Raw genomic sequence first — 15,284 nt, 5'->3', positions numbered from 1 at the left:
GGGGGGGGGGGGGGGAGGGGGGGATGTGTAGCTGAAGCTGCCAAAGTGTCTGAGAGAGAAGCTGCTCCCCGGCTGATGGGATGTTCTCACAGGAGCCGAAAAGGCTGCAATTTTTTAATTCTCCCTCCTCAGCTGCTGGGACAACCCCCCTCCCTTCCCGATATTTTCTAGAGAAATCGCAGATTTTAATTTATATATTTTTTTAGAGTTATATTATTATTATTATTATTATTATTATTATTATTATTATTATTATTATTATTATTATTATTATTATTATTGTCATTCTTACCGTTTTCTGTTTCTTCCAGGAGGTTGGCAGGACAGATGTTGCGAGGAAGGCTGGGAAGGAGGTCACAATCCGGATATCCAGGTTTGTTCAAAGATTTACCTGTAACTAATTTTATTTATTTTAAGTTGTATTAATACATAAATAGTGTCTTATTTTCTAAAGAAAAAAAATTAAACGTTCATAAGTAATTTAGTTAACCAAGTCATTTAAATGAAATAAAAAAAACTTTTGATTTAAAATTTGAAATAAAAAAGTACTTTGTAATTTGTATTGTTTATTTATTTATTTATTTATTTGTTTATTTATATCGTTTAATTTTTTTTAGTTATTTTTGAAAAGCACAATTTCTTTTTTTCTGAGTTCAGTTTTGTAAAATTTTACTTTTTAAAATACATTTTTCACAATAAATTCACAATTTTCTTAAGGAGCGATAGGTTTGTCTCTATTATTATTATTATTATTATTATTATTATTATTATTATTATTATTACTATTATGGATGATTGCTTCTCGTCTCCGCATGAGACGCTGACACAGTTTAACCACCAGGCGGCGACAAAGTGCGTCCGAACCGAGGCCTCGGCTGCCCTGAAACGAACCGCAGTCACACGTTTCACCTCCGCAAGTCAGTTTTAAACACTTACCGACAATCAGCGGCAACATACTCTGAGTATCATGGCAGAAGCAGCCACTGAATCCCCACAGAGGAGAGACAATCAGAATGTTCCTTCCACATCCGAGCCTGTAATCAGGTCCTTTTTAAATAGAAAACCAAACGTGTTTCCTTACAGACCATCCAGATCAGATCAAAGCAGTGCTTAAACGTGTCAGTCAGTGTGCAGACTGGCGCACAGGCTGCGCATAATCTGCAGAGCAGGCGCGTTCGGTGTGTTGGCGCAGCAGGAGTGAAGCGAAAACCACCAGGTTAGGTTGGTCCTCGCCGATGGTGGATGGTGGCACGGTGGAGCAGTGGGTGCTGGCTCCACACAGGCTCTCAGGCGGCTCTGAGCGGGAAGCTGTCACTTCACCGCCGGGGACGTTTACAGCGAGAGACACCCCCCATTTTAGACTGTCAGTCACTGAGGGAGGGGTCGCTGCAACACATGTAGAGGGGCAGAAAAGTTTTACACGGACTATAACTTTGTGCCAAGCGCTGGTATTTTTATTTTATTTTATTTTTTATTTTATGCTGTTTCTGTTGTTTTGCATTGAACACATCATTTTTATCATGTAATGAGAATTTACAGTATGAAGGAAAGGCAGTTTGTAGAGTATTAATTACTGGCATGTACAAAAAAATGGTATTGATTAAAAAGTATAAAAATATGTATTTTCATGAAAAGATATAGTCTTTTCAGAACATTCACATTTAAAAAAAGTCAACTGTTTCCTATATAAAACAAACCCGTCTCTGCCTATAATTAACATGATTCATTCTTTTAGTTTACAACAGGACAACATTTAATATTCTTACTCCAAAATGCATTTTGTTGTATTTATTATTAAGGGGATTTTTTTATTTAATGCAGATTTGCTCTGCAATAGAGTAACAAAAACTATCAAAGGGATTTTGTGTGTGTGTGAAAGAAGAATAATCCCATACTGTGATATAATTTAAAGTAAACTCAGGCTGAAACCAATTGATTTAATAATAAAATGTGTTGGATATAAGAAAGTCCAAGGCATGTTAAGTTGGTTAGTGTCTTTATTCTTTTGGGCAGAGTCTTCTGGACAAGTAAGAAATAGTGGTATTTTTGTGGAATTGTATTTGTTTGTCAGTTTTCATCTAAATTTGTGAGTTTGTTTCCACAGTTAGAGGCTGGCTGTTGAGAGGAGCTGCTCTCATCAGCTTCAGCTGTTTGCGGCCTGAAAAGCAGCAGAAGTGTCAAAGTCAGAGTGTCGGTGGGCGGAAGGGAACGTCCCAAAGTTGTCCTTCACAGATGGTCACGGTGGGAGGGAGATGTGGAGGATTGTATTGATTAAAAGCTGCAAATGGACAAGCTGTCTAACGGTATGTATGAAGTCAGAAGATCACAGTGACTAATCAAAACTGTACCCCCCACCCCCCCAATACACACATGCAATCCTTTCTTTCATTCTTTTACTAGATTTGCTTTTATATAGAAAGATAAACAAAAGCTAATTGTTCTTTTTCCCGTAGCTCAGGATTATTTTTTACATTTGTCATAACACAGAGATTCTTTTAACTAGAAGCTCCAGTCTGTTGCAGTGATGACACAATCTTTATTTGAATTTTAGACACAGTTAGAAAATCTCAGTGGCAAATCTAAATGGGACATATCTTCACTTAATACAAAAACGTACCAAAAAGCCACGGAAACACCAAGTCCATTAACATCTGTAAACATTGTAAACAACAATTAGATGTTTAAAAAGCTCCATTTTGGAGGTGATTTGCCTTTGAGCTTCCTTGGTTTCCTCTTCCTAAGATGATGTTCCTAAGAAAAAAAGTGTCACTGATGATCATTCTTTGCTCTAAAACAACTTTTGACCTTGTTTTCCCAAGTGTTTGGTGCATATAGGAAACCTTCCTTAAACAGTCCATAAAACATTGATTTTAACATTTGTTTCAACATTAAAACAGTTTTTCTTTCAGTGTTTAAAAACAGCCACACAGGCTTTATATGATGTAGTATCTGGCTCCAGCAAATATCAGTCTTTTTTTAGTGTGTGTGTGTGGTCAGGATAAGAACTTGTGTTCAACAGGAAAACAAGTAAAAACAGGAAGCGTAATCAGCTGCAGTGCTGCTTCTGCTACTTGCAGAAACCAGGTTTATTTCGCTCACTTTAGTCCCTCTAAGAAATGAAATTTTGTTGTTTGAATCAAACGTTTCTTGTCTTTAATTTACTGATTTTAAGGAAGTTTTAGCTGTCAAGACAAGTTGTTGTTTTGAAACAATAATTTGAGATATTAAAGCAACCAAATACTGCTAATTAAATCCAATTGAACCACTTTGCTTAAAATGGTGCTTTCCTTACTTGCACATGTACATTAAGCCACATGGACATATTTCTATTTTTTGACAAACTTTAAGGTATTTTGCTCCTTGAACATTTGGAAAATTCTAAAATCTGTTGAATCCATTACCATGAACCATTCAGTGAAGAAAAGCATCAGATAATTGTTAATGTTTACATTTAAACAATTGAAATTGGAGACCTAAATAAAATAAATTAAATTAAACATTTTGTTTAATTAGACTCAAACCTGAACCTATGTGACTCATTGAGTACAAGTGTGAGAAAGAATGACTGTAATCCTACTTTCAGAGCCTAACTGATTTTATCCATGTCCTACATGGACATACAGAGTCATGTCAAAAGAAAGTTTTTGGACATTTTAAGAGCAACTCCCTGAGGTCAGAGGTCAGCACGCTGCAGCACTCACACAGGATCAGGGTTGAGTCAAAATAAGCAAATGATTTGATTTGTTTAATTTGATTTGTGACTCTTTGATTCGTGATTTTCAATGAAACTTTGCAGAACAATATTTTCAGCAACTGAATAAAATGGCTAAAGCGTCATCATTTCTGAACTTGAGATCATCTGACTCTAAAACATGAAAGGTGTCAGACAATATGCAATCCTACAAAGAATGCAAGGACTTTAACTCATTAAGGTCTCGCTGAGTGTTGCCAACACCAGCCTGCTTAGGAAACAGGACATAAAAATAAGTGGTTAAATGTGAGTGTCTGTGTGTGTTTTAAAGCTATTTCCTGCCACAACAAATATTCAGTGAAAGAAAAACGCAGGGCTTTTTCTCTTCCTGTCAGGGGGACATGATCAGAGATGCTCAGGAAGTGAGGAACACATTGATTTGAGTGTGTTCCAAACACAGACTGGCCATGGCAAGGTTGTTATAACAGTCGGTGGGGTCTATACAATCACTTAATTACCAAAGCTGTCAGTCAAACAGGGCCGCTGCTGGCTCCATCCATGGCTGCGAGCAGCGTTCCACTAGCAGCCCTCCTGAGTGACTGATCCATGCTGATGGCACCGCAAAAATAATTACAAGTCGTCTCCTGATGTGTGATTCCGCGCCACATTCTCGCTTCACAAAGGTAATCGGGGGGATCAGGAGGGGTCAGTGCCATTTCCTATTACCTGGAGTCCAAGCAAAAAGGGTAAAACAATGCAAGCAAAGTGAGGCGGGGAGAAAAGACAGAGGAGGGGGAGGTGGCCACTTGATGTTACGAATAGCCGAAGATGCTCATGTGCACTTTGTCAAACTGCTCTGCGTGATTTTTTTTCTCTCTCTCTGTATACCCACCCCCCAGAGGCAGAAATAGCACATACTGTAACAGATTGATGGTGTCTAACATGGGATAATGGAGGTTTAGAAAAAGAAAAAAAAAATCTCTGGGTCATTTACATGATTGGCATCACAACTGTAAAATTGTCTGAGGCCATGTAAGGAGGGGTGCAGTCAAAAACTGGAAGGCTCTTCATGCAGAGTGCATGCTTTATGGAGCACAACATGGCATTTTTATAGTAAAAAATGGCATTCGAGCCAGTTAACCTAATAAATTAAAAAAAGTAAAGTCTGATATGCATATGAAGGAAAATATCCCTGCCCTCCTAATGTTCGCCCTCCTTCTAGTGTTAAAAAAATTCATTCTTTCTAGTGTCTCATGCTCAAGATGAGCGACTGAATGAGAAAACTGAGACAATTAACTCATTTGCTTAGAAAGCAAATCATACTAACTGGTATTTTATAAATGTCAATAATGAATTGCATTTGATTTAATTAGAAGATGAATAATTCTAATTTAATCAAATTAAAGATACTGAGATGAACTGAATTTGTGTTAACCATGTTTGTTTGCACTCTGAAATGACATTAGCGTTGAACTGCCGGGTGAGTTGCTGCTAAATGATTTTGCTGAAATTTTCAGAAGAAGCTAATACCAGACTGTTTAGATTAGAATAATCAAAACAAGAACTAAATTAGCTAAACAGAAAAAGATAAAATTAGCAAAACAGTAGCTAAAAGCTTAAATGAGAAAAACTGTGCATAGAAGTCAAAATATCAAAAGCTGCTAAATGCTAATATGAGCAAAACAGTACCTAAAAGCTACAGTAATCAAAACAGTAGCTGGAAGTTAACACTAGCAAAATGATACCCAAAAGCTAAGACCAGCAAAACAGCAGAAGTTCATCTGAAAGCTAAAATAAACAAAACGGAGACAAGTGAGCTGAAGATTTCAAAAAGCATAATGTTTTTTTATGGATTTGCAGAGATCCTAAAGCATTTTTATGAGAAAAAATGTAACTAAAGTTAAAATTATTCAGAAAGTATAAAAGTTACAAAAACTAAAAGTCATAGCTGTCATGTCCTGAACGAGCTCAATGCTTTTATATATGAATGGCTGGAATAGCTGAAGGTATGCTAGAGTCCAAAAAATGTACATAAGAAACTATATACAGGAAGACAGTATTGTGAAAGCTGACTCACACTCCCACAATAAAAACCTACAGCATAATTAAAGCTTCACTTCTTTTTTGTTGTTGTTGTTACTCATTCTTTATTGAGTTTTCAGTGTTTTAAAGCTTCACTTCTACTGTATTTCACGCTATATAAAATATAAAACTGGCTGCATGTGAACACAGCCCTCTGAACTAACAGTATCTACATCTCCTCTTAGTTTTGTTTAGTATTAATGCCGATCATCCTTTGCTAATATGTTACTCCAGCATTTCCTTTTCGGGTTAAAAAGACACATCAGAGATTTTATGGCAACTGACAGGAAAAAGAGGCCCAAAGTCACAAGCAGAATCCACCATCCTGTTTCAAAAGGCACTTTGTGGAGGCATTCATATTCATGGAGAAAGCATTAACCTTTATTAAACATCTCTCTGGTCTACACAGAAGCGCAGTGTAAGGAGAGAGATGGTGCTTCACATCACCCATCCTTCAATTTCTGACAGCATTCACTCCTTGTGTCATAAACAAACAAACAAAAAACGGGAAAGAAACATGCAGAGAACACAAACAACACAGTGTAAAATGGGAATCAAGCGAGTAAACAATGTACGCATGATATCTGCACCTGAAGGAAGCAGCCTGTTCTGCGTGTGCTGCTGAGAGCAGGCAAAGTGGAGGCATGATGTCACTAATGAACCCCTGCAAAAATACGGCGGTGAATAATGAAACACAACACTGCATTTTGCAACAGAAAGAATAAAAAGGTGAGATCATCAGCAAGCAGGGGAGGCAAGAGTGAAAGAAAGCAAGCAATGATTAAATGATCAAAAGCTGGCAGAGCGAGTCTCTGTGTCACTGCAAGGCACACTCATCTACCCACAAGTGAAAGTTAGGTTTCAAGCACAGTGTAATTATAGCTGGGGATGTCAGTTTGACATTAATGCAGCCAGCAGAAATTCTCTAATTGGCCTCAGAGGAGAAAGTGAACCAGAAAATATATTAACATTTTAAAAAAGCATATTTTGCCTAATCCTTTCACTTTCCAACAATATTTGAAGACCAAAATGCCCCAGGCATGAGAATTTAAATGAGCAATTTTGTTTTTGAAGGAAACGGCCAATGAGACAGAAAATAGACTAAAGGGAAATCATTAGTGTATGAGAGATCCTGACAGGCTCGCCTTGCTGACTGGCTGGCCTGTCACTAGGAGTCTGTGTTCTTCAGCTCCACGCTATGAGCTAAGCTGATAACATGAAAAGACCCATAAACGTGCAGCCAGAAGTCAAAGCCTATTATCTAGAAATTCAAATGCGGGGGTGAGCATGAGGAGAGAGAAAAAAAAAGAGAGAAAAAACTGGGAGGGGGAGGCATACATAGCTCTCCCTGTCTCCTGTAGGGGAAAACTGGCCAAGACCGAGATAACTTCTAATAGACCCTGTTATCTGACACAAACGTGTGGCAGCGCTGCTGCGAGAAAATGTTGTAGCAAATCATAACATCACTCCAAAAAAGGAGGAAAATAAAAGCAGAGAGAGCACGGATGGATGGCAACAAACTGCTTAAAGTTAGGGGAGAGACGCAATGTCACATGTGCCCAGGCTGATGTGACATGACCGTATCAGAGAAACACAGCTAAGTGCAGTCAGGAGATGTTAGCCGGCTCCCCCGGTGACGAAGCAGCTGAGGCAAGCATCGCCCCTGGCGTGGGACTGCGGGGCAAACTGCTCAGGCTGCAGAGCCTTGCCCTTTTGAAACAAAACAGAGAGGAATGGCCAGGGGAAGCCGGTCGGCCTCAGCAAAAGGGGGGCAGGTTTATTTCCTCCAGCAATAAAGAGAAAAAAGAATGATTGAGAAGACAGAGGAAAGTGAGAACAACAACAGATCTCAGAGACCGTGTCTCTTTTTGCACGACAACAAAGGGCATATGATATTCTTGCCTTCTTTACAGCCGGCTGGTCAGAAGTTTCTCTTAGCACCTCACTATCCTCTGGTTTATTTTGCTCACACCTATACCAGGACTGCTTGCAAAGGTATAAGGGATTTCACTTTTTTTTTCTTTTCCTTTATCAGGCTGTTACCCCGAACATAGCAATTTAATCAGGCCCTTTGATAAACATTTGACAGAAAGCAGTGGGCTTCTGTCTCTGCTGCCTACAGCCCAGGGCAAGAGATTGAGTCTGACGAATTTTCATCCACATTTTTCTCTATTTTAACTCCACCTGTCAAAAAGCATGCCAGTCAGTGTGACACAAAGATGGAGGAAATCAAAGCCTCTCTCATCTTTAAGGAACACAGATGTGAGCAGGGGGCTACAAGTTTAGTGAGGATTACAACAGCATATCAGTGACGAACACATGCAGATCAAGTGTCAAAAATGGAATCTTTCTGTTTGTAATAAAAATGAAAATAAACCCTTACATAAAGCTCATTATTATCACCCATCAATGAAAGCAAAAGGGTGTTGATAGGGTGGGCCATATTTGTGTGTTTGTTTGTTAGAAAAATATCTCATAAACCAGTGGATGGACTTCAATGAAACTTTCATAGAATAATTATTTGACGTTTGTGTACAACTGATTAACTTTGAAAGTCAACCCAATGCAAGATGGCTGCCACAGCTAAGCAACCTTATCAAAGACAAACATGGCTACAATTTTTCAACTATACAGATATTGAGCTAAAATTTGGTGTGATCTCTGGTGTGAGCTTAATGTCATTCCCAATACATAGTCCAAGAACTAAGAGATGATGTGAGATCTGTTTTTAAAAGCCATTAACTATTGGAGTCAACTCTCTCTCACTGTTAGCAAAATATCTCCAAAACCACTGGTTGGATTATGTGAAACTGTTAGAAAGTAATCATTGGATGCCTATTCACAACTAATTAACCTTTGGAACCAATCCATTTCAAGATGGCTGCCAAAGCTCATCAAACAAATACATACAGTAAATGGCTATAACTCAGTCAAAATTATAGTTAATCAGCCAAAGGTTGAAGTGGTATTAGGTGAGAGTCATTCACAATGTGACATCTTGCATTCCATGTAGTATTTATTTTTGGTTTAGAATAGCTACAATGATTTCAGTTTGAAAATCTGGCAAGAAACCCAGCGGATGATATACATTTCTTCAAGTACTTTTAGGCATTTCATTTTTTTCACTGTAAATTCACAAGGAGCACAAAGTAGAAGTACAATCACCTTCTTGAGGTCAAAAACACCCCAAACCTCCTCTCCAACCTATGATACCTTCTCAGCTATCTGCTTCAGTCCTTCCTGATCTCAGCAGTCATTTGCAACAAACATCTAACTAGCGGAAACTACAAACTACAAAACCATTTGACCCTGCAGCACACGGTTTGGAGCAGCCGTTCCTCACCCAATGGAAGCAGGCTCAGGTCGCCAGGGTCAATACCTTCTTTACTGAGCCTACAGCGGGATGGAATCCTCGGACTCGTGGAAGCATCAGGGGAATTAATATGGCCTGAGAGCAGCAGTGCTCCCCTGAGACCATGAGAGGAATGTTCTCTACAGCAGGCAGGAAATCTAAATGCAAAATCTGATTATCTATTTATTAACTTGTATTTGCCCTTTATTTAACGTCTAGAAGCAAAGGAAAAAAACAAAACAAAACATTGCATCCAGAATTCCAGAGGCATCAGTACAGAGAATAAATGATATGACCTCCGGCTACACCATGGCCTTCAAATCTAAAGCCCTTACCTGACCAGCAAGAATTCTCCTTCTTTATTCATTCCTGCTGCATACCAAACCACTCTGAATCCCATTTCCTTGAATCTTTTGATTCCTTTCAATCAGTTTCAAGGACTGTAAACAATGGGGCCGCGGATATGATGGGGAAGTAAATCTACCTCGGCTCAATTAAGGAGCTGCCCTGCAGCCTCCCGCGGCCCTGAGAGATGGGAGCTATAATTAGAAGAGGGCAGTAAACTTGCAGACATTATTGATGATCCGTTCCTGACACCTCCCTCGTGTTAGCATTAGCATTTTCCCCGAGCAGGGGCTCACTGTCAGGAGAGGCTGGTCTCTCAGAGTCCGTGACAGCGGGGGGTGGGGGGGTGCTCTGCAAGCTGCACACAGCAAGGCCACATTACAGCTACAGAGAGAAGAGAGGCAGAGAGAGACACCCGGGCTCTCATACAGACCCCTCTTGGTGCTCGTCCACCTGATGGGAACATAGAGACTTGGCTGTTCTCCCCCTCATCAATACAGCAGGGCTCTTTGTCAGTAATTTGCAATAAGTGTCCGCGCCACATCTTAAGGGACCTGGGAATCATTACTGGCTGAGGCCTTACTTTGCTACTAATTGGATGCGTTGGGCCTTATCAACTGAGGATTTTCCGAGACCTTTGACAGATACCAATTCGAAAATCATTGTTCAGTTGTCAATTTAAGAGACCGTTAAAAGAGCTTCTTTTAATTTTAATTGGAACTTCCTCCTGCCTTCACAGTGAGCTGCAAGGATTAAAAATGAGCTCAGGGCATGTGTGAACATGTGTGTGTGTGTGTGTGTGTCTGAGTGTGTGCTCGTATTCTACCAGAAAAAGGGAGGTATCCAGGTTAAATTGACGGGTAAAAGTTCTGACCAGCTTATGAATGAAGATGTAATGCACATTTGGTTTACAAGGCTCTTATAACCTTCCTGGGAGTAAATTATCAACATCAAATAAATCCAAATCTGAGCTGCAAAGTTACCAATTAAGCAAAGTCCTGCAATTTGCTTAAGATGTTTGTTAGGCAAGTGTGCCGGGGCCATCGTCGATCACCTCTCGGTAAACAGAGCGGCTGATAGCGCTGCCCTAACATATTTATGTGCCACATTCTTTCAGTGACCCTGAAATGCAACACTTTCTCGGCTTTAATAAGGCCCGGGAAGGCTCAGCCTGACCAGATATGCATCTATTCAGGGGGAGATACTGGGACATGCAGCAAAGGAGCTAACATGCGTAAACGACCTTACAGCGTTAGCCAGAGATGCTTGTGGTGACATGACCACTCAGGAGCAGAAGGCAAAAGGCTGAGGGTGGGGGGTGAGATCTGTGTTTTGAAGCAACAGATAATTTAGAATGCAAGTAATTACTTTCCTTTTTTTTTTTTTTGTAAAAGGCCTAACATTCCTTGAAGGAATGCACATTGCCTGATGTCTTGCATGCCAGAGTTTTAGACTAAGATCATCTTATGTTAAGAAGTGACAACAGTGTTTGTCAAACCTTGAAACTAACATAATAATAATTATAATTTTCTGTATTGCACATTTTTAACAGTAAATGTATTCAAAGTGATTTACAAAAAGGTAAATGAAAGTAAGATGCTTTTAAAAGATACAACAGTAAAATGAAATATTAGCTAAAATCAACAGTAAAAGTATTAAGATCCTTATTAAAAGTGATGCAGGAGTGAACAGTTCTTGAACTTTTCACTTTTATAACCCTAAATAGCACTGGTATCTTCCAGCCAGATGCTCTTAGTGCAGCCAAGGGCTAAACTGGCTTTTAATTTCAGTTCAGTTTGAACTCCATCAGGTATTCACGTTGTGCTTTTTCCTTATTTTAGTAGGTTTTTAGCCTTTTTCATTGTATTTGTTAGTTTTTATGTATGATTTTATTGTATTACTTTTATTGACGATCTTTCTTGTTTGTTTTTAACCAACATGTAAAGCACTTTGATCAACCTTGATGTTTTTTAATGTCCTACAGAAATAAAATTAACATTACCAATGACATTGATGATTGCCTTTGGTGGCAGGCGAAAATGGCATTGAAATGAGCAGGTTAAAGCCAAACATCAGTTGACAAAAATACAAAAAACAAACAAACCAAAAAGTTGCAGAATGTGTTGTTCAAGGAAAAACTTTCCAAAAGTATCTTAACTTTGACCCCTCAAAAATAAAAAAAAACTTTTTTTTCAACCAAATTTAATATCTAATAAAAAACTGAATTTTATAATGTGTCTACATTATAATGTGTATTTTTTCTACAGTATTTTTGGCATTAAAAGCTTCCAGAATAAGAGAAAGACCTTTTAGAGAGTAACGAGTGTCTAATTAAGCACCAGACGAGACGGAAATTGACAAGGTATAAAAACGCTTATTTTCTTCCCTCCTCTTTGGCTTTTTTACTACCGTGTCTCTGGGAGCCGGCGTTGTGTTCGCCGGCTGTTTTACTTGCTGTCAGAAAGGATTTCAGGCGAAGAACCATCTAAGCATGCATACGGGAGGACTCATTTGACCTCATTATACATCAATAAAGAAAGAAGCCGGTTTACTAAATATCACCATGCTGCCCGCACTTCATGTCATATCATGCAGGAGTGTGCTAAAAAGATGATTCCAGAAAAGTCTTGTGAGCCAAGAGAGAAGGGAGATGCAAGGGAAGAAGGGAGGGAAGGAGAGTATGATGATTGGGTGGGGGTGGGGGGATGTTGAACTAGCCAGGAGGGATTCTGATAAGCAGAGGGGAAAAAAGCAGCTATGCGAAGCCCTGTTTAAGAGCAGAGCAAGTGAAGAAAAAGATTTATGCTTTTAATTAATGGCAATTAAACCATGCCTGTTGGGCTGGCCTTTGGCAATTGTTCTCAGTAAAAAGGAGGCCGAGCTGGTGACAAGCATTTGAATCCACTAAGTTCCACCGAGGGAGCTAACACTGCAGGCATCAAACCTACACTAAATCAATAAAAGAATTAAACTTTCATAAATTGCATTTTGACAAGTATCAGATAGCGCTAAGCTTTGATATTACAAACTCCTCCGAGGTGACGCAAACAAGGCGAGGCACACTTAGAGATCCAAACAATCAAAGGGTCTCGTTAGCGCGTGCTGTCAGATGCAGCGGTGCTATTAATTACAACAAATTAATGTGACTCTCTCCACCTCGGCTGATTGGAATGATAATAAGGCTCAGCTCCATGCGGGGGAACATATGCAACCCTGCCAAAAATAATAAGGATAGAAACCAACAGATGCTCCTGAATGTGTGTGTTTACAAGCTCAAAATGCTTATTGGTTATTTTATCCTGCAGCCACACACATTACAAATATGTCAACCTGCACTGCAGTGCCATTTTGCTGTGCATAAATGTACACAGCTCTGATTTTTCAGTGAACCGTTGTGTTCATCGAACACAGTGAAAGCTTATTAACTTCCCCGTCTTCATACACACTCACACATTTGTAGGACAAAAAGTAGCAGTTAAACTGAGCAATATGTGTTCAGACAAATGCAGGCATGACACTGTCTAGAAGGGGAGGGGAGCTAGAAAGGAGTGGGGGTCGAGGGGGGTAGAGAGTGCTCAAAGCTGGCACGACAGCTCCAACGTCCTGTCACTTAAATCACTGTTCATTTCTGCACATCACAAATCCAGAAAAGCATCCAGCATTGCAGCGACGTGGTGCTCCCGAGAGCCAACAGGCTCTCTAAATGAGACTGAAAGCAGTAATTACTGCACGCCCCCACCCTAAACCCTCACCCCTCCACTAAATTGTTTACCATGAGACCGATCCAGCTCGCTGGTGCTGCTTACTCACCCAATTTTTCATCTCCTAATATCAAATATCTTTCATGGCAGTCAGCTAACATCAACATGCGGCAGCAGCTCACAACAGGCTAATTTGTTCAGCGGTTATGTTTTATTCATTATTATTCAATGCATTTTCAGAGTGATTTGCAAATTCTATCAGTATACTTAAGTTTACACACATAATACAAAATGTACGATTTTATGTTTCCCTACAATCGCTTTGAGGGAAATACATTTTGCAGAAGTTGGCAATGTAAATTTAATGGCACAGATAAATGAATACTCTGCCTTGTGTGAGCATTAATCTGTGAAAATTATTGAAATAAGTGGAGACGGTAAATGCCCAGCAAAGCGTTTGAAAGGAGACGCACAAAGCGAGGCCAGGGTAATGAGTTGCAGTTGATACATCTTCATTTTTTCCCTGGCAGGTGAGTGTTTTACAGAGCACCAGCTGGCCTACATGTGTTTGCCCTCGCTGACGCTTCCTTAAAGACTAGCCCACATGATCTCCCCTCCCATGATAAATTTGTCCCAGACTCCACCTGGCTGTGGCAACCCCCTGATCGGATCACCCCTGAGAATCCTAATCTTGACCCGGTGGAGAGTTAGAACACGTTATTAGCTACTGTTTGTGTGAATGTGTGTGTGTGCAGACCTGGAAAACTGCAGCAGTTTTACGGTGTGTGTGTGTGTGTGTGTGTGTGTGACAGGGGTAGGGAGCAAAACGGAGCCTGTCAAGGTCCCAGCAGGCCAAGAAGATAACCTCTTCTCGTCTCCAGCTGAGGAACAGAGCAGGGATGGAGGATCTGGTTTCAGACTCATTTGTATGCACTGCTCACTCTCTGATCTCAAGTTAAAAGACAGCGTCGACACTCTTAAGAGCAGCTTCAACTCTTTTGTGCATAATATGCCTAAAATCCAGGTCATCTGATGTATTTTTAATTTCTGACAGCAGATTCCACCTTTAATGACAAAGCGCGTAAAACAAAAGGCCCGATGTCCATCAAGGTGGTTTTACCTGATCAAACTGTCATAGAGGTTTTTAAAACAGCCATGAAATATTATGCTATATTAATTACAAATACAATAATTCAGTTTAGTTTATTTATATAGCCCCAATTCACAACAAAAGCCATCTTAGGGGCACTATACAGAAGAAAAAAAATCATAAATTAAGGTCAAACCCAGATTTATATTCAATTAAAATCAATTCAATCCCTCTAATAATACAATACAATAATAATACCATACAGTTAATTATGAAATAACAATTATCTATCAAAGGAAGCAAGCAGATTGTGTTGAATCTTCACTTTGCTGCGGTCTCCCATCCTAAACAGCACAGAGGCCACAGTGGAAAGAAACAACTCATTTGTAATAGGAATAAACCTTCAGCAGAACCAGAACCAGATGGGTGGCCAGCTGCCTCGACTGGTTCAGGATTGAGATGACAGGAAAGAGACACAAACACTGAGGTCCATCCAGGTGGAGTTTCTATGGGAAGAAAAACAAGGAAAATACATGTTAATGGCATCAATAGGTGCATGTTTAAACCTGGAGAGTAGAAAGAGTAAAGACAGCAGCAGAGTGAGGAAATGTGTTCAGTTTGTCCTCCAACAGTCTAAGTCTATAACTAAGGGATAGCTCAGGAAACCCAAACCAACCATAACTATAGGATTGGTCAAAAGGAAAGTCTTCCAGGCTGACAGGGTGTCAGCCTGGAAGTTGGTTCCACAAGAGAGGAGCCTGATAGCTGAAAGCTCTGCCTCCTGTTCTACTATTATAAACTCTAGGAACCACAAGTAAACCTCCAGTCTGAGAGTGAAGTGCTCTGTCAGAAAAACACGGAACAATAACATCTTTAATATAAAATGAAGCTTAGTTGTTGAGAGCTTTGTGTGTTAGAAGTAAGATTTTAAATTATTTTCAGATTTTTAGAGGGAACCAGTGGAGAAAAGCTAAAATTGGAGAAACATGATCTCTCCTCCGAACTCTCATCAGAACTCTGGCA

This window comes from Kryptolebias marmoratus, linkage group LG24 (genome assembly GCF_001649575.2).
Source record: "Kryptolebias marmoratus isolate JLee-2015 linkage group LG24, ASM164957v2, whole genome shotgun sequence".
In the NCBI taxonomy this organism is placed as follows: Eukaryota; Metazoa; Chordata; class Actinopteri; order Cyprinodontiformes; family Rivulidae; genus Kryptolebias; species Kryptolebias marmoratus.
The sequence above is the reverse complement of the archived record's forward strand: the minus strand, read 5'-3'. Positions refer to the sequence as shown.